Here is a 20,099-nt window from a genome sequence, read left to right on the forward strand (position 1 = left end):
AGGGAGGGAAGAGAAGGCACTGGGGCAGGGACAGAGGTCACTGCCCTTGTCATCACTGTTGCAGTGGGACAGCCACCCCTGGGACCCCACCTGTAGCTGGGTCCTTGCAGCTCAGCCCTCTCCCAAGCTGCCAGAGCATAAGGCTGGCTTCTTGGAGTGTCTGTGGGGGGCAAAACTGGCAGCAAAACTTTTCACCAGCTTTCCCTCTGTTCCATTCTGCTGCCTCTTGCAATTCCATGTGCCTAAACCGGGCCTTACAAATGGTCTTACTTCAATCTAGCCATGTTTCGTCATCACCATGGCTCCATTTTCCTGGCAGTACAGTGCAATAGACACTGTTTTTCTTTCCTTTATGCTCTTGTTAAGCTGATGCAAATCCTCTCATTGACTTTATTGGCCACGACTGGCTCTTAGGTGTATATCATGCATTGCTGTAGAATGACAGCTGTGTTACTTAATGTGCCTCTATTCAACATTTTTGCCATTCTGTAATTAGATTCCTAAGAGCCTTGTTAGTGTAGAGTCCAATTTGTTCCCTGGGTAATTCTGTCTTACAGCAAGGTAAGAGGTCTTGTGGAAGGCAGAAGTCTGATCAAACTAGTTGGATATATGATGTGGGTTTTTTAATGGGTATTATGTAATAGTTTCGGAGTGTGTGCACTGTAACAATGTCTTACCTTCATCATGTCAGAAAGAAGATAAAATACTGAAATTCAGAGCTTTACAGTGATGAAGTAAGCAGTTCATGTGGTTAGTTTTTCTTGTTACCTATGCAACCATGTCTGTGTCCTCTGATGATCAAAATCAATACAAATGCAAACGATTGCTTTTGTTTTAATAAAAATAAATACTTCAAAGAGTCTTAGCTGTTCTATAGAGACACGTAAGGCTGCTTGTGACAAGCAGGTAACTTCTGGGATGCAATGAGGAGCCAGGGCACCAAATGTTTGAAACAGATCATGGCACTCACTTGGGCTCTGTATGCTTAAACAACTCTGGGAACAATGCAAAGGTGTGAATCAGTATGTCAACAAGTACGTAAGAGGAGCTTTATTTCCCCACACAGAAACCTGTTAGCTGGTTAGGGTAACATTTCTCTGCCAAGCTGTGATGTTACTCGAGACATCAGAAGCTGATGAACTGATGACATGTTTTGAAGCCAGGTGCTCCACTTATCAGGTATCAGCATCTGTTTCTTGAAAACCTGTGAAATGAATTTGAAAGCCATGGAGGCATTGGTGCAGTAATCTGATCAGTCAGCAGAGGCAGGGCTGCTGTGTGAATAATCTGTAACAGCACAAGTAAGGATTTGGCTGAGAAAGGAAGAAGCAAATACTGCAAAAAATATTTTTTTCCCTCTACATCTGAATGTGTGTCACAGGTGAGCAGCTCTCCACTTATTATCAAGAAATGCTGCCATCGTGGGCCTTGAGCTCCGCTGCATAACACTGTTTAGGGAGGGAGTTGATTTTAGCATGTATGTGACCAATTCTTGTCAACTGACTGTGATTCTCAAGTCCTTCTTGGGGACAGGTCTTCTTGATCTAGCCTCCTCCCCTTTGGAAACAGCAGTCGCCCTGAACGGGAGGCTCCCATAGAGGCGGTGGAGGTGGGGATGCTGTGGTTGCCCACCACGCTTGGTAGTGGTGTGGTCCAGACTCTGTATGACCTGGCCCTGGGCTCCAGCTGGACCTCACTGAGGTGGGCTAGAGCTGGGAAGATAGCAGCAGTGGCCATCTTTTCAGGAGACCACACAATATCACTGCAGAGAAGATAAAACACAGTCAGGTTAGACCTTGGTGGCTCAGTACCAGAAGGAAAGAAGAAACACTCTTCCACTTATAAAACCTTAAAATATCTTGTGTGGCAGTGCTGGGTCAAGATGTTTCAGTCCTAGCAAGGCTGAGCTTGTCCTTTGATTTTTGTTTTGTACTAATATTTCTCAGGGAGCTGGTTCCAGGGTGCAGCAAGGGCTCCCTGTGGTCTATCAGGGCAGGGCCTGGCAGCCAGGGCATGTGCCAGTGCCCCAGCCAGGAGCAGGGCAGCTGGGGGACACCAGGGCAGGCCCAGCCCTGGACATAGGGCACCTCCCTGGGGATGGGGACAGGCTGAGGCTGTGCTGGGACGTGGGCTGATGGGTGGGCCCATGGCCAGGCAGGGCAGGGCTGTGGGGAGCTGGAGACTGGCCCTGCTGCGACATCACTGGCACAGTGGCTGCTGGCCCTGGGGGGCTGACATGGGGTCCTGGGCAGGGGAGGGGGGAGCCCCAGGGGGGTGGGCACAGTGGCTAGGGAGGCACATAATTGCCCCTGCAGCCCTGGCAGATGGCAGTACTTCTGTTAATGTTTAAGTGGCTTTGTAGAGTTGTAGAAAGACCATTGTCCTTTTAAAAACAGAAAAATAAAGGCACAAAATGACTATGCTTCAGCTCTTGGCCTATTGATTTGGCATCCCCCCCTGGAGGTTTTGGGGTATATCAACAATATTGAACATAAATAGTATCTGCCACAGAGCCTGGAGGAGAGGACATCTGTCTGTGTGGTGACACAGGGAACTGCAGTGCAGGGACTTTGATGCAATTTCGTTGATGAGTGGTTTTCACACTGCCTAACTCGAGGCACCTGAGGTGGGAGACTTGGCTCTCATCCATGCAACAATTGCACGTGGGGAGAGAGGGATCTTCTGCAAAGAATCACTTCAAGAGGGAGTACTACATCTTTTCACTTCTTCACTGAGCCTCCCTGCTTTGCTGCCTAAGCAATGCCAAACTCCTTCATTCTCCTGTTCCCCTGTCACACACCCTTCCCTTTGTCCCACACTGACACTTTTCTCTAGGATGCCCTCTCCAAACAGATCTATAACCTTCCCTGGGCTCCTCCAAATTTCTCATTAATTTCTCTGTGAAGCTCCTGATAAATTGCCATCTGACTACAGCTAACTTGTTGCCTTCAGTAGGAGATGGGTATTTATTTGCATCATGTATTCAATTAGCTGGCACATGAGAGCATAAAGCTGGCACATATAAACTCTCTTATTATTCATTCCCGTATGTCACTCCCTCACTCTCTGTTACATTCACTTGTTATATCTTGTCTTAAATGGCGACTGTATGTTCCTCAAGGGAAACACCTGTCTTTTAGTTTGGGGTAGTACAGCACCTACCACAACGGGCTGCTGCCTTCCTCCTCTCTCCTAGGTACTTCTGAGCAACAAACAATAAAAAGCAGCAAGAGCTGGCCAGGGATTGTTGCATGCATCTGTGTTTTTGTCTGAATTTTCATGCATGCTGCTATGTGTGTTGCATATAAATTGGCTTTGGAAAGTAGGCAAACAATATGCTTCCAGACAACTGTGTAAACATTCTGTTGGAAACTGTTTCAGTAGCTATGTGCACATAATGTAGCTACAATGCATCCCTAAATTTGTACCATGTGGGGTAGGATCACTTTTCTTCCTGTAAATATTTGGTTTCTTTCCTTTCTTTGAGTTTTTGTGACTGCACAACAGTTGCTCCCTGAAAGCCAGAGACCAATGGCACAAGAGCATGCACAGAGCCTACAGACATGATCTTTTTCATACTGCCAAATAACCTGTGATTTTGAAGGACTAGGAGTTCTTCTAATAGGACAAAAAGCTCGTTTGTAGCTGAGCTGGGTTTGGAGAGATGAGAATTAAGGAATCGCAACATTATGGTTTGTAAAAGTGAGCACGTGTGAGGGTGAATGTGTGTGTCTAGCAGGAATCCTGTCTTCCCCTCTGCTTCCTGGGTTTCTGCCAGTTTGCAAGCTGTTAGCCACGTACGGGGAAGCAAATGAAGTGAGGGAAGCTGCACAAGCAACTGTTCTTGCAAGTCTTCGGGGAATGGCTCCTGCCACTGGCCTACACTCTCCAGGCCAGTTGGACTGTACTTGGCCTTGGGCCATGGGTGAGGGCTGATCTGGCTTTAAACCATCCTTAGCAATGAGACTGGAAAGTGGTGGCTCAGTCCCCAGCTCAGCATCTCCCAAACTTCTTTATCTTCTACCTGCTATGTGTGGTTTCTAGCGAGTAGTGGGACACTGTCATATCCCACATACATCTCTCTGCCTTTGGTATCTGTATTATGCTGGAGAGGGAAAGCGATGGACAACACTTCTATACAGCCACTGGATCCACTGATGGCAGAAGGTATCACTGAAAGAAGACATCTGAGTGTGCTGCTTTTGGCTATAGCTGTGCAGAAGAGGGGCAGATTCCTAGACAGACATCCCAGAAGGTCTTCTTGTGTCTCCTTGTCCAACTCTCTGCTTGAAGGCAGAATCACATATATCTGAGCTGCCCTTGGCAGCTGTTTGTGTAATCTGTTCTTTAAAACCACTAATGATGGAGATTTTGCAGTCTCCCTAGGTGGCCTCTTTGGGCACTTAACTACCCTCACAACTAGGAATTTTTTCACAAACTTTCCCTGCTGCAAATAAGCAGATTTAAGAAGATAAGCATGACTATGTTGCTGAGACCAAAGGCTCAGCTGCCCCAGTGTCGTCTACATAACACTGGCCAATAGTAGAGGCTTCAGAGAAGTGTACAGGAGCAGGACAAGGATGCAGTGATAATCCTGACACTGGACTTCCTTAACCTCAAGTCTGGGAATGTGTTCTTGGTCTGTCTGCAATAGATTCGGAGCAAAGTTAACTCTCATCTGTGTAAGTGGAAAATGCTTTTCTTCTCTTCTAGATAAAGCCCAGACTCCCACCCCTTCCTCTTAGGTCATGTTTTCTAAACCTTATAAAATTTGTGTTGATCTCTCCTTTCAGTTGACCTACAACTCTTTTCATCATCATTGAGGAGAATGGACTGGTTACCTGTAACGCTCATGTATTACACTTTGAAATGACATAATCTTTGCTACTGCTGGGCCCCACCTGGTCTGAAAGGAAAGCATTAAGGAGCCAGGAAGAGACGAAATGAGAAGAGGGCTAACACCCCAGCCCAAGCAACTTCCTTGAATGTGGAGAGTCCCATGGCTTGCCTCCTGTGTCAAATGTTCATGAATTGTGCTCGTGAGATACACAGAAGCTGTCTAAGTTATTGGAGCCATCCCTGGGACTTCATCAGAGAGTCACAGAAGAACTGGACTGTCAATATACATAAGGCTTCAGGGATATTGAATTTCTGCCTGCATGGAGATACAGTTTTCAGAGGAGGGATGGGGAATTTGCACCCAAATCTCACAGCCCAGCTCCTGTGTATTCCCTGCTGATGCTGTAATGAGAGTTGAAGGATATATGGATTTGTACAGGGTTTGGCTCTGACTCCTAATGTTGCAATGGCAACTAACGAGGAGATTTCAGTCTTTGGCATTTCCTTCTGGCTGGCTCAGTGTGTCAGTCATTCTGCATCCTCCTCTTAGAAGCGCAGGTCTCTCACTGTATTGCATGGGGAACTGAGGATATGTCTGTGCCCTGTGGTGCAACTTCTTACAGTGACACTTGAGTCACTAAGCCGACATGATGTAAAGCTGCCAGTGCCTCTTGGACCAAGGACAGAAATCTCTTTGCCATCTTTCTTCTGGCAGTATAGACAACTTCTTTAAGCTGAAAACCAGGATAGCTGTTTTAGCACGATGCTAACATGAGCACTTGGCTAGCAGGCTATGCTAATGTGACTAACTTGATTCCAGAGTGCAAGCACTGTGCCACAGAAATGACACAGCTTCTTTAGAAATACCTGACAAACTCCTCTGTGCAGTGTGGTGTGGGTACATTGACAGGCAATTTCCTCACTGCTGGGCACTCTGCAACTGGATGTGGGCATGCCTTTTGTGCATTTGCCTAGTGAGCCATACTTCTGTTAACCTACTGGGTTCTTGGCTAATTTTATGTGCATCTGTGTGATGCAATTATCTCCTGATCTGTTATCAGGGAGGGTCAAAGAAGACTCGGAAAGACTGAGGTGATGGAGGTTTGCTGCCGTTGCCTGTGTTTGGAAGATTGGCATAAAAGAACTCAGGTTCTTGATGTCTATGTGGGAAGCACATACATAAACTGCACAAATCATTGAATCATAGAATGGTTTGGGTTGGAAGGGACCTTAAAGACTGTCTAGTTCCAACCACTCTGCCATGGGCAGGGACACCTTCCACTAGATCAGGTTGTTACCATTGTTACCACTTGTATTATGAATAAACCCCAGAGCATTAACCTGTTCTATTAGTTGCCTATGATAGAAATACTGTTTATGTTAGCAAAGCTGAGGTACAAATCCTTCTTATGCATAATGCAGGACATTTTATACACTTGACAGGAAAGTAATTTGAAACATTTTGAATGGAAACGTTCTCTGCTGAATCATTTTATTGCGATGAAAAATATCCCCAAGAAACAGTGACGTTAAAGATGCTGCATCTTTGGAACTCAGGAAAGTTTGGAGTGATCAAATGCACCTTGATTTAACATTTTCTGCATCTCCCTTTTTGGTGTGTTTTAAAGGGTGAAGAGATTTGTCTGGCTTTTTAAATGGGAATAATAATGGTTAATTCTTCATATAGTGTCTTTTATCTGCGGGCTACGGAGTCTTTCACTAACAGTAATTTAGCATGGAAACCTCAATGTGAAGAAGGGGAAGATACAATAATACTCTTAATATTCATGCTAAATTCCATGCTTTTATAAATCGGGAAGGAGAAAATGTCAGCTGGAAGTGGTGAAAGATCTCTTTATCTGAAAAGCATTCTTTTTACAGCTTCCCTCCCCTTGAGGAATCTGCAGCTTTGCAGAATGGGGGACAGTCAGGATTCTGTAGATCAGATGAAATGTTTACATCTGGGCTTTTGTCTCTGTGTTGACTACTGGGGTCTTCTCCCTTCAAGTAACCTGACTCCCTTCAAAACTCTGGGGTGCAGTCTGTGCAGCTTCACACTGCACCTTGTCATGCAGGACAGGAACCGGGATGGGGATTGGTACTGCTTCTGGCATTGCCAGCTCCTGCAGGGATTTCTTAGTGCAAATCTTTGGGAATCGGATTATGTTCTGGAAGTGATTCTTTGATGTCTTCTGATTGAGAGCCTGGGGGCTTTAACTGTGTGTCTGTGCGAGATGGGAAGTGTATTCTCTTTTCCCTAGCTCATACTAATTTCTGATTTTCCCTTTGTATTGGCAGTAAGAGAAGTGGCCCAGAGAGATTCAGAGGTGCATCTACAGGCACAGAATCAGGCTCAAGGAGGATGGCAATTATTTTTCTTATTTTGATCTTTTGGAGTGATGTCCAGGATCTGGGATGATGGTCACATCATAATAATCTTAAGATACAAGAATGATCTTCTGTTGATTTTTTGCTTATCCAAGTATTAACTCTTCATGTTTCCATATGGAGAAATATGAGCAAGGAACTCCTTTCTCTTGCAAATTAGCTTTCCTAAAAGCATTTTATTATAGTTAGATTCATAAATCAATGGCTTTTTAAGTGCACATATTCATGTCCTGGGAAGGGAATTGTGGATTCATAAAAATCCATTTTTGCAACACTCAGAAAAATAACTGGCACTGTCTATATTTCAAGGGAACTAAAGTCCAAGTGGTACAGACTAACACTAGTCCATACTGGAGAGAGCTGCCATTTCTTTCATAGCTAACCATGTGGGTAATCAGCAGTCCAACATGGTTCCTCATCCTCCATTACTTAGTAGTATAGATCTCTTAGTGCATAGCTTCAGCTTCCAGCACGGGGATTTCTCTGGCTCACAGGCAGGTCATGGATACACTTTTTCTCAGCTTGAGAAACTGAGTTCGGTATGAAATATATCTGGAAAACAAGAGCTGGGAGTTTTTTCACTGCCAGCCTATGGTGGGATTTTGGACAGGGTGTCCTAAGTGGTGTATCCAAGGTACTCTGAAGATGATATTAACAGGATAAAAGTGAAAGCTGTAAATACCGAGATGTTACCAAAAGAGAAAGAAGGGGTTTGAATGGCTTTGCTTTGAAAGGATTTGGGGATGAACAGATAAAAAGGACAGACCACAGAGTTTCTGGTCTTCTAGTTGTCAATAGAAATAGTTTGATCAAAATTTCCTGGCACTTAAATACTGTATTAAGTAAGCTTTTAGTATATTTTTCCTTTAAATAAATAGTGCATGTTTACAGCTTGTAAAATATGTCCACAATATATTTTTAGCCAATAGTTATTTTGTACCTATAAATCACACAAGTTTATTTCATAAAATGAAAAATGCTGTTAATCGAACAATGCACAGAACAGGGTTTAGCAGTAGCACCTGTGGAGCGTTCCCAGTAGTTATTCCTTCATGTACCTTGGAGAGGAATTATTAGTAATCTCCAACAGGGTAAAAACAATCCTGCATTAGCCCATATTGTAAAAAAAGTCTATTTTGGGAAAAAAATGCAATATAGGTGTTACCATAGGTACTAGTGGCTGTATTGACAAGGTCTCAGTTTTACTGTTGAAACAGGGTGCTCCAAAGAGCATTGCTTAGTTTTAGAGACTGCAGACACGATCAGCGGAAAAGTGGTTAATGTGCTGAGAGCTGGAAAAGAGATGATGGTTAAATGGAGCAAAAATTGCCATTTTGTACCTGACTCTTCACAATCCTGCCTTCGTCTGCAGCTGCATTGTGTCATCAAACCATGGGCAATCCATGGGGTTTCAGCTGCATGACTCCCATTAACTTTAATCAGAGTCAGGAGAATAAACTGCTGAGCAAAGCACTCTGAAAATGTACCCCTCCATTCTTAACAATTATATTACTCTGCTTTGTGTGGTGGGGAATCTTTAGGAGGCAGAGCTGAATGCTCTATCATTTCAATACCTGCTTGTTGTGCATAATGAAAACAGCACTGTTTGCAGCCTGCTCCCTACTACGGTCGACAACTGATTTCCCTACACAAATGACCAAATGATTGACTTCAGCATTTCTCTACATGAAACAGGTACAAATCTTTCAGGGAGATATCAGCTGTGTTCTGTGCATGTGTGTGAGGTTTACAGGATGGAAAGGCTGTTAGGAAAATTCAGCACTGTCGCCCTTTAACAAAAATTGTTGCCAGGATACTGTGAAGTTATACAGGATAACTGCAACTGTGGCAGTTCTAGTGTTAAAGAGATGAACAAATAACAGCAGTCAGAAGCAGGGCCACGTATCTAAGGCTACAGCAGAGGTCCAGGTGCAAGGTGATAAATCCCCATTGCCATATTTCCATGAACTGTGGCAAGCATGCAAACCCCAGGATGGTCCATGCAAACAGCCCTGCAGCAGTCAGAGCCTGTGAGATGCTGAAAATCCTCATCCCTCGCTAGTGTCACTGACTGAGAGATACGGCTGCCCAGAAACCCGGGTAGGCAGCAAGCACGTAGAGTTGGCATCTAGCCCTCTCACTGTATATGTGCTTCCTGGCTTTTATGCTTGGGCTCAATTGTTCTGAGTAAATAATCGCTCTTGTTTACAAATCTGCATTCTGAATAATTTCTTCAGTGTTCAAACACGCCCCAACCTTTTACATGACCCTCAAAGTGCAGATAAAACCACTGAGATTTCCTGTGGGAACTTTAAAAAAACAATAACCACAAACTCCTCTGAAGGACAGATAAAAATGTGGTGAAAGTTTCATTAGCAACAAACTCCAGCCCTTTTAGTTGCACCAGCAGCCATATTTTTTGTTCAGCAGGACAGTTTTTGCACAGATGTCAAGTTTTGCTACTTGAAGAATGTGAAAATGAGAACAGAGTTTTCAATGCTTTTGGATCAGTAGGCATAATCAGGTCTCAAGACTACCCTTCCTTATCCAGATAAACAGTAATTCTTTACAATGATTTCTGAAGTGTACCATGTTCCCATTTACTTAGACACGCAGTGCTTATAGTGGGAACCATTGAAAAGCGTTGTCCTGCATTATCTGAGGGATTTTGAAGGAAATGAAGCAAATCTGCTTTACAATACATTGTTCCTGCAAGGAAGGATCTCACAGAATCTAATCTTTTTTTCATTCATTTTTCAGTGTAGCCTGCACAACAGAGGCAGCTCTTCAGCATCATTTGTATGATAATAGCATTATTTTGTCCCAAATATGGTGCACATCTCAAGGACCTCCATAGTCACATCAGGGGGATTGTTCAGTCCAGACAAGGGGGAGGCAATTGTGGGTGGAACAAGTCCAAACACAGTGAAGAGAATTTCAAATATTACCGTTAAATCGTTACATTACCTTTCTTGGCTGCCACCAAAAAGCCTTTTCAGCAAGAGGGACGTTTGGCTTCCCATGGAATTTCTGCCAGACCAGAATAAACTTGAGCTTTTCCAAGAGACTTAGTCTCCTGAATGTCACCTGTCTGACTAATCCTGGATTGAAATAGAGCTTTAGGCAGTCAGTAAATGCTTAGCGTCAAAACAGAGGTCCTTTTCAGTTTGCATGGGTAATTAAAGATAAACTGGGGATTTTGAGGTGAAGTAGGAAGTCACTTAGACCTTAATGCAGTGTAGGTCTAGAACTGTCTAAGGTGCTACGCCTAGCCCCGACAGCCATTCCAGAGGCGTCTATGCTTCCTATCTGATAGTCATGATACTCCAGGATATCTTACATGGTTTTAAATACCCTTGTAAGAACAACAAAAATCTAATTTATTAATGATTTTAAGCATCTATAGGGCTGGGAGGGGTCTAAAGACTGCAGAATGCACTGCTGTTTGAGATTTAGGTAGCGTTTAGGGAGATCGGTTCCTTTTGTTCTTTCTCTGTAGATTACACAGGGAGCCCAGGGAAATTGGCCTCCTAGTTTAGGCATCTCATTGGGATGCCTAAAGCTGGCAATGTGAATCCCCCAAGTGCCAGTTAGAACACTGCCTGGGCTTCCACAAGTGAAATTAAGTGCTGTCTATGACACTATAAAGAGAAGTTTTATTTTAACAGAGTAAATTATTTGGCATGGATGCTTTAATTATAGAACTGAACTCACTTTTACTTTTTGCAAACTGTTAGCAAATAGCTCATGAAATTTTGTGACTGGCTGTGTTTCATGCATGGTCCTCTCAGTGTGATGAGTGTGTTGTGAATATTTGAAGTTCACACTCGCTATTATACTGCAAAGCCACATGAATCAGATGGAACGGAATTTATTTTATGCATCTTTATCAATCTGTAAGATGTATTTACTCTAAGCTAGTTGTATAGGCACTATCCATAGAAAGAGTTAGGCACTGACCAACTCTGACTCACCTGCTCCTTAAGGAAAAACATGAAATAGTAAAATTAGGTAGGCTAGATAACATCTGGAGTATTGTTGCATGTTAAGTGGATTAAATTAAATATGTGGGGTTTAATTCTGTGGCCCACCCTGCTACTTTTAGGGCCATTTGAAGTGACTTAGGGTATACTGCCTTGCATATATCTGGTCTAGTGAGGAACATTTCCTGTAGCCCCTGTGTCATGGGCACCTCTTCTAGGGCTTCTCAAATGGCCCTAGGAGCTTATAGTTGTTGCAACTGAATCCCTGAATGTGTGCCCCTCAGTTGCCATGGTCTCTTTCTAAAGAGCAAATAACGAGTAGTAGAGTTTACAATTTGAGGGCTGAGACAAAAAAATTGTGATTAAAAAAACCTAGCTCAACTCACACCAAACTGGAGCATCTCTCTCTCTTTTTTTTTTGGGGGGTGTGTGTGTGAGGGGTGGGCAGGAGATACAGGGGTGGATAATAACATGATTTTCTCCCTACTGGCATAACTAAAATGTTTAGTCAACTAAAACCACATGTTCCATATATGGTTGAATCCCCTTATTTTTAAATGAGGTCAATTTTGATATGAAAAAGCCATTTCAAAATAAAAAATGCAAAAGATCCCTTTTGAAAATGTTGAAATGAAATGTGCCATTTTGAAAGTTTCATTCCTATTTTTTCAAACGAAATGTCAAATAAATGCAAATCAAATTTAGATAGTTTCTATCATGTGAAAACAACATAGTTTATAAAATCTATTATTCACCTGTATTTTCAGGATAGTTCTGTCTGGTGTGTGAGTACACAACTTATAAAACTAGCACAGTGTGAATTCAGTTGTAAGAAGATGATAAATCATTCTCTGTGACTCTCAACATGGTAAAAAAATGACTGAAAATTCAGCTCCCACAATATTTGTGTTAAAAAGGTTGGCTATATAATTATTTTTTACTGGAAAGACTATGAATGGAAACTAATTTTAATTTCTAAAGAAATAATTTTGAACTTTTTGCTTGAATTGAAAACAAAAAGAAACTGAACTTGGCTTACAAGGTCTAGTCCTCCTACTTTACATATTTAGTTTAAATTTCAAACTGCTTGTTAAATGATCTTTCTATAGTAATTTACTATGTTTTTATATGAGTGTCCTCTGTGTTGATATTTGGGAATGATGAATGTTTCTGAAAAAACTCTAAAAAGTTATGTAGTTCATCTATATTTGGTCACCCAAGTTGGATGCATCATGTCCCTATCAAAGGCTTTACTTTTCCATATTTGCTGTGTAGGGATTAAAACAGTTTAGGAGGAACGCCTCATCATAAACCTAATATTTGAAGCTTAAGTTAGGGGCCAAGATCAGAAGCTAGATTCTATTTAATAGCCTGATGACATTGTTTCCAGCCAGCTGGTGGGAGTCAGGTGTAGAAAGACTATAGACACATGCAGAAGGAAAAGAAACTGAAATGAAATGTTTCTATTGATGTGCACACCACTTCCTTAACTGTGGCCTAAAACTTCTGCAGGCGGGAACCTGTGCAGGAATTAAGTTCTTATTTTTAGCAGTGCTGTCTTAAATTATGACACCATATGGGTCAGGTTCTGGGCCTTTCCTTCAAAATCCACCCTGCAGCCAAATAGGTCAGACTTTCTGGGCAGTGGCTCTGCAAGTCTGGAATCTCAGATGGAGTGAATGCACACCTCCTGCTCAGGGAGCTGGTCTCACTGTATGTACAGAGAGTGTCTCTGCGGCACATACTAGAGTACCCATGGCCTTCAGCATCCTCAAGACACCACTGATTTCTGGAGTGAGTTTGCTATATGACTTTGGACAAGTCACGCTTTAGTTTCCTCATCTGTAGGCTGGGGATTATATTGGCTGGAATGAATGGAGGCTAGAATCACTGATGTTTGTAATTTGTGCTGATATTCTCTGAGGGGAGGCAGGCACAATAGAAGTGCAAATAAATTGTTGTGACTGTTTAGTATTTCAGTAAATGGAAAAGCTCTTCAAAATAGAGTTCAGAGCAAGTACAATAGAGTGGAAAATTACATGTGCAGAGCTAAGAAAGAGGACGGAAAGACGTGAGGAAGCAGTTTCATTGCAGTCATTCTAGTAATTAATGAGATGTGTACATTTATTTGCTAGTGTAGTTTATAATACTAGCAACGGATTTCTCAGGAAGAACAATATTGGATTTGGGCAAGCAAGGCAAATTTGAAACATCAGAAAAGAGCAAGTCCAAGCTTAGTCACAGAAGTCTGAACTGGTTTCCACTTCCCCCTTCATGCATGTTGTTTATAGTCAAAAAGTGGAGCTATGCGAGAGAGCTTTAAACTAGATTTGAAGGGGAAAGGGGACAAAACTGGAACTCCCAGACATAAGCCCCAGGGTAGATTACCAGAGTTTCTGGGCTGTTGTGCCAGCAATGACCCTCACCCTGCTATCCCAGGGAGGCAAGGTCTGGACACATGCAACACAACAAAGATGCAACAGATGTTGATGGATCAGTAACTGTGGTAACATCTGTGTAAGCTCAGGCTGGACTTAGGACCTCTAAATGTGAAAAGGTGATGGGGACATCAGCCCATGTGAAGTGCATGTATAGCAATGAACACAGCATGGGTAACAAGGACGAGCTTGAAGCCATGATGCAACAGGAAAATTATGATGTAGTGGCTATTACAGAAACATGGTGGGATGTCTGCCATGACTGGAGTGTGCCAATTGATGGGTACAAGCTCTTTAGGAGGGATAGACAATGAGAGGTGGTGGGGTGGAGCTGTATGTCAGGGACTGTGATGATTGCTTTGAGCACAGGTACAGTGAAGACAGGGTGGAGTGTCTTTGCATTCGAATCAGGGGGAAGGCCAACAGGGCAGGTGTTGTCATAGGAGTCTACTATAGGCCACCTACCCAGGACAGGGAGGTGGATGAAATATTCTATAGGCACATAGAAGAAATCTCATGATCACTTCCGTTGTTCTTGTGGGAGACTTTAACTTCCCAGACATCTGCTGGAAATACAACACAGCAGAGCGGGACCAGTCCCGGAGATTCCTGGAATGTGTGGGAGATAACTTCCTGACACAGCTGGTGAGAGAACTGACCAGAGAAGGTGCCCTGCTGGATCTCCTCTTTGTGAACAGAGAAGGACTGGTGGAAGATGTGACGACTGGAAGCTTAGTGCACTGCCATCATGAAATAATAGATTTCTTTATTCTTAGAGACGCCAGGAGACGGGGCAGCAGAACTGACATCCTGGACTTCCAAAGAGCCCACTTTGTCTTGTTTAGGCACCTGCTTGACAGAATCCCTTGGGAGATGGTCCTGAAGTGTATAAGGGGTCCAGGAAGGCTGGGCAATCTTTAAAAAGAAAGTCTTAAATGGCTCAGGAGCAGGCTGTCCCCAGGTGCTGTAAGAGAAGTCGATGCCAGAGAAGACCACCCTGGCTAAACAGGGAGCTTTGGCTGCAACTCAGGGAGAAAAGGAGAGTTTATGGCCTTTGGAAGAAGGGGCTAGTGACTCACAATGATTACAAAGATGCTGTGAGGCTATGCAGGGCAGAAATCAGGAGGTCTAAATCCCAGCTGGAAAATAATCTGGCTTCAGCAATCAAGGATAATAAGAAATGTTTCTATTATAGGCCTGTCAACTTGACTTTGGTGCCTGGGAAGCTGATGGAGCAGCTCATCCTGAGTACCATCACACAACACATGTGGGACAACCAGATGCTCAGGCCCAGGCAGCATGGGTTTATGAAAGGCAGGTCCTGCCTGACAAACCTGATCTCCTTCTACGACAGGGCGACCTGCTTATTGCATGAGGGAAAGGCTGTGGACGTTGTTTACCTTGACTTTAGCAAGGCCTTTGACACCATTTCCCACAGGATTCTCTTGGCAAAAATGGCTGCTTATGGCCTGGATGGGCACACGCTTTGCTGGGTAAAAACTGTCTGGATGGCCGGGCCCAGAGAGTTGTGGTGAACGGAGTTAAATCCAGTTGGCGGCCGGTCACGAGTGGTGTCTCCCAGGGCTCGGTGTTGGGGCCACTCCTGTTTAACATCTTTACTGATGATCTAGATGAGGGGATGGAGTGCACCCTCAGTCAGTTTGCAGGTGACCCCAAGTTGGGTGGGAGTGTTGATCTGCTCGAGGGTGGGGAGGCTCTGCAGAGAGACCTGGACAGGCTGGAGCCATGGGCTGAGCCCAACTGGAGGAGTTTCCATAAGGCCAAATGCTGGGGGCTGCCCTTGGGCCACAACAACCCCCAGCAGCGCTACAGGCTTGGGGAGGAGTGGCTGGAGAGCTGCCAGTCAGAGAGGGACCTGGGGGTGCTGATTGACAGCCAGCTGAACAGGAGCCAGCAGTGTGCCCAGGGGGCCAAGAAGGCCAATGGCATCCTGGCTTGTGTCAGCAATAGCGTGGCCAGCAGGGACAGGGAAGGGATCTTACCCCTGTCCTCGGCACTGGTGAGGCCGCCCCTCGATTCCTGTGTTCAGTTTTGGGCCCCTCACTACAAAAAGGACATTGAATGACTCGAGCGTGTCCAGAGAAGGGCAACGGAGCTGGTGCAGGGTCTGGAGCACAGGTCGTACGGGGAGCGGCTGAGGGAACTGGGGGTGTTTTGTCTGGAGAAGAGGAGGCTGAGGGGAGACCTCATCGCCCTCCACAGCTCCCTGAAAGGAGGGTGCAGAGAGCTGGGGATGAGTCTCTTTAACCAAGTAACAAGCAATAGGACAAGAGGGAATAGCCTCAAGTTGCACCAGGGAAGGTTTAGACTGGATATTAGGAAGCATTTCTTTACAGAATGGGTTGTTGGGCGTTGGAATGGGCTGCCCAGGGAGGTGGTGGAGTCCCCATCCCTGGAGGTGTTTAAGAGTTGGGTTGACATAGCGCTGAGGGGTATGGTGTAGTTGGGAACTGTCAGTGTTAGATTAATGGTTGGACTGGATGATCTTCAAGGTCTTTTCCAACCTTGATGATTCTGTGTTTGTCTGGGGAGCGACGGTTTTATGATGGACCCACGCTTTTCTCATGAGTCTGCCTACAGTGGAACCAGACATATGACAGCTCAGAACAACAGGGGATGGTTGGAGTTTGGTGCTGGCTAAGCAGAGGCTGGACGTGCTGAGCTGAGACCACTTCTATGAGTGTGGGTGAAGGGCACATGGACCATGGAGCTTGTCATGGCTGTCTCAGGTCTGCCCACCTCAGAGCGGGGCTTTGTAGACACTGGAGGGGTCTGCTGCATATCTCTGCTGAGTGGGAAGGAGGAGGGGGAGGCAGGTCTTTCTTGGGCTGTGATGTTGGAAGTCATTGCCACTTGGTGAGGAGCGACTGCTCTGTTGACAGTGCAGGAGGCAGATACTGAGAGTGAATTATGAGCAAATTCCTTGTGGGCAGGTTGTTCGCATTTGTTGTCATTGTTATTCCTCTCCTTAAAACAGGAAAAGTATATATAATTTCCTAACAGGGATAAGCAGGGTGTTTGTAAGTGTGTTTTGATTATGAAGCCCTCCATGTACATGCCATGGGCTATGACTGTGGAAATGGCCATTTGTCAGATTATGGGAAATGAATTCTTTAAGTCTGGCTATTAGAGGAACGGTTATTCCCACATCAGCGTTGTCACCATAATGCTCTGCGCTGTTGGTCACATTAGCAAATGTGTCAGGGCAGAATGAAATTGTATCATTCCTATGGGCATGTTCCCTCAAACTCAGCACTGACACATACCATAAACCGAAGTCCTTGTCATGTTCCTGCTTATGTTATGTAATTTCTGTCCCTGAGCAAGTCTCCTAAATTCCCAGATTGCCATTCTCACACTTCTAATAAGCAGTTAATCCCCTTACAGAGAGAGATGGCCTCTGAGCCTGAGACATACACTATCCTCCATTCTGGGAGGTGGATAAAAGTGTAAGCAAACATGAATCTAGGACTTGCAGCTGAGTCTATATAACCAGCAAGCTTCCCTTGCTTAATTCAAATGCTTATGAATTTTGATCTACTAGAAGCATTTGCTGATAGCTTAAGTCTCTCCTATATAAAATGCATCCATATAGGACAATACTCTGAACTGGGGTAGGTTACATCAGTTCTAGTGCAGTGGGAGGATGATGGTACATGGCAGGTCATGATATGCAGTAATTTTTAATACCTATGTATCACACAAATGATAAGAGACAGAGAAACCCTGGGAGGAGAAAAAATGTGAAGAGGTAAAGAATGGAAAGGATAAAGTGAATCCTAAAACCCTAAAAGGCTCATACCTGAAAACTATATGAAATGGTAGAGGAGGTTAGCTGTGCTGAAGAATGAGGGCAGAAATAATCTGAGCTGTGATAATGCTATATTATTTTATTTAAATAATCTGTTTAATTCTTTTTACTTTGTGGGATCTTTTTCTTGGAACCCAGGGTCCTTTTGACACTGAAGGAGTGTTAGCCCTCCTTAAAAAGCTGACCCTGCTACAAAAGGGACTGCTAAGAAAAATTGAAAACAGCCCCTTAACAATGGATGCTTCAGTTATACTGCGCAAGTGTTGGAAAAGCATGTCTTGGGACTTCCAGAGGGCTGCTGCATAGAGCTGAAAAGCGATTAAGGCTGGCAAATCACTGTATAGTTTTGCACTGCCAGTCTTGAGACTGCCTCCGTAATGGTGTGACTTACTCAATTCAATATAGCCTTGAAAAGGGACCTCTTGAGCTCAGAAATGCTGTTGTGTAGACCACTCATTTGCCTCGAGGGGATTGTCACAACATTTCCATGGCAATTGCTCTTGTAAGCTGAGAAACGTTCAGGAGGCTGCCATAATATAGACACTGGATAGTACGTACTGACTTGTGTGTGTATATGTGTGTGAGAAAGAGTGTCTCATAGAAGATCTATCTGACCTAGTAATGTAGCTGAACTAGCTGAGGTGTTTCTCTCAGTGTTGTAAAGATTGGTTTTAGACCAATTTCTGAGCTTCAAGGAGACACATTTACAGAAAACAGGATTGTTTTGTGAATTATTTGTCAGCAGAAAAAGAGGTCTAAATGCATGAGATAATGTATTCATAATGCATAATTTGACTATCTTAGAAGCAATTATGCTTTTGAAACCATCAGTGTAAGCTTAACGCAGACAAAATGGAGCTTTTAGTACCCCCCCTGAAGTCCTCTTTCTTTCCTCTGCCACTGGGCATTGTATAACCTTTTTTTTTTTTTTTTTTTTTTTTTTTTTTATCTCACATCAATTCTTTTTCCAAATCCCAATATACAGGTCAAGTTAAAATCTTTTTATTTCTTCCTACACAATATCAGTAATAGTGGTTCCTTCCCCCTATCCCCAGTTATTTCCGATCTATGCCTTTATTACCTCTCATTTCACAAGCCATCACTGTTTTTAGCCATCACAGGAAGATTTCTGAAAATTTAGTGTAAAATAGGTGCTGGGTTGGAATTTAGGTCCAAATTTTCAGCAAAACCTTAGCCACGGTTCGAGTCTGCAGCCGTGCAGGTCAAATAGCAGCATTGCTGGAATGTTGTAGGCCTTGGCTTCTGCCCTCTGAACCACCAACAGCTTGTGGCTGAGAGAAGTGAGGCAACATGGACATTGCTATGTCCTGAATATACCAACAAGGTCCTCGGCACAGGCTTTTTCAGCAGTACAAATGGACCCTGGACTAGTTTGTGGTTGTGGCTTAGCTAAAAAGTCAGGGAAAAGAATGAAATCTTAACTGGTGGTGCTGTTTCTACGGCGCATACAATACACTTGTCACCTTACTGATGCTATTGCTATGCGCAAAGGCTATTGTCACCTGGATATGGTTTGTGGCACATCATCTACCTTTTCTTTTGAGATGATGACCAGATAGATGTTTGGCAGGGAGTAAATAGCTGGGGTGTTTGGCTATCTTTGAGAAACTTCGCTATTTTCTTAGCTCTATGCTTGGTGCTTCTTTCTACCTCACCATGAACAACTGTTACTTACCATGGCCCGCTGCGGTAGAGACGGTCAAGCGACAATCAATAATCAAGTCAGAGGCAAAAGAAACACTTTATTGTTCTCTACATACTTTATATATCTTTTACAGCTACTGCAAGCTCTAACACAATTGGCTAAACCCATAGCAACGGTACATGATTGGATAGCTTTCTTAAAGTCTTGCTTCTGAACATAATTCACATAGTTTCTTGTCTGTGGTCAGCAGTGCCGTATCTCTTGCAGAAAATGTTCCCTGTCCTAGCTTACTCAGTTCTTTGTTCTTGTGTGGTATGCCTTCCTGCACGTAGGCCTCTCACGGGTACGGGATGATCTGGCCAAGGTCAAACTCCATCGGTTCTGTCTGGCGTTCAGCAGACCCGCTGCCTACCCCGACAATGGCCCACCTGGCCAACTTCAGCATGTCTTAACTATGAAAGTGGGTGAAACAACTCCAATTCTATGTTTTTTCCTTTCTGGGGATGGATGGTGCTGAGAAGAGAACACTGAGGGGGAAATTAATAGGCAAAGGACTGTCAGCTGGGAAACAAATGAGCTGTTTTACATGTCTGCAGAACATAGGACAGGCTTAAGGTACAGAAAGAGAAACGGTATGATCAAGACTTGGAAAGGTTTTCGAAGGGGAAGGACCGTCAAGCATGGAAGAGTCTGGGGATGTTAAAGAGTCTTGGAAAGGTTTTAAGGCCGGATGAATATCTATGGAGAATTAATACAAACTTGGTTGTTCCTCTGTGGTGATGGGACTAGTCTAAACAGCCTCTTGTGATGACAGAGGTCCTGTTCAGGTCTGGTAGCTCAGCAATATGTTCCTCCTATTCTGACTTAAAGCCATGACTTTGAATTCTGGAATTAGACCTGATACTGATCTCCAGGTTCACTCATGAATTTTGTGTGTGGCCACTTACTGTCTT

This window comes from Athene cunicularia, assembly GCF_003259725.1.
Source record: "Athene cunicularia isolate RWA chromosome 1 unlocalized genomic scaffold, athCun1 chr1_part1, whole genome shotgun sequence".
Lineage (NCBI taxonomy): Eukaryota > Metazoa > Chordata > Aves > Strigiformes > Strigidae > Athene > Athene cunicularia.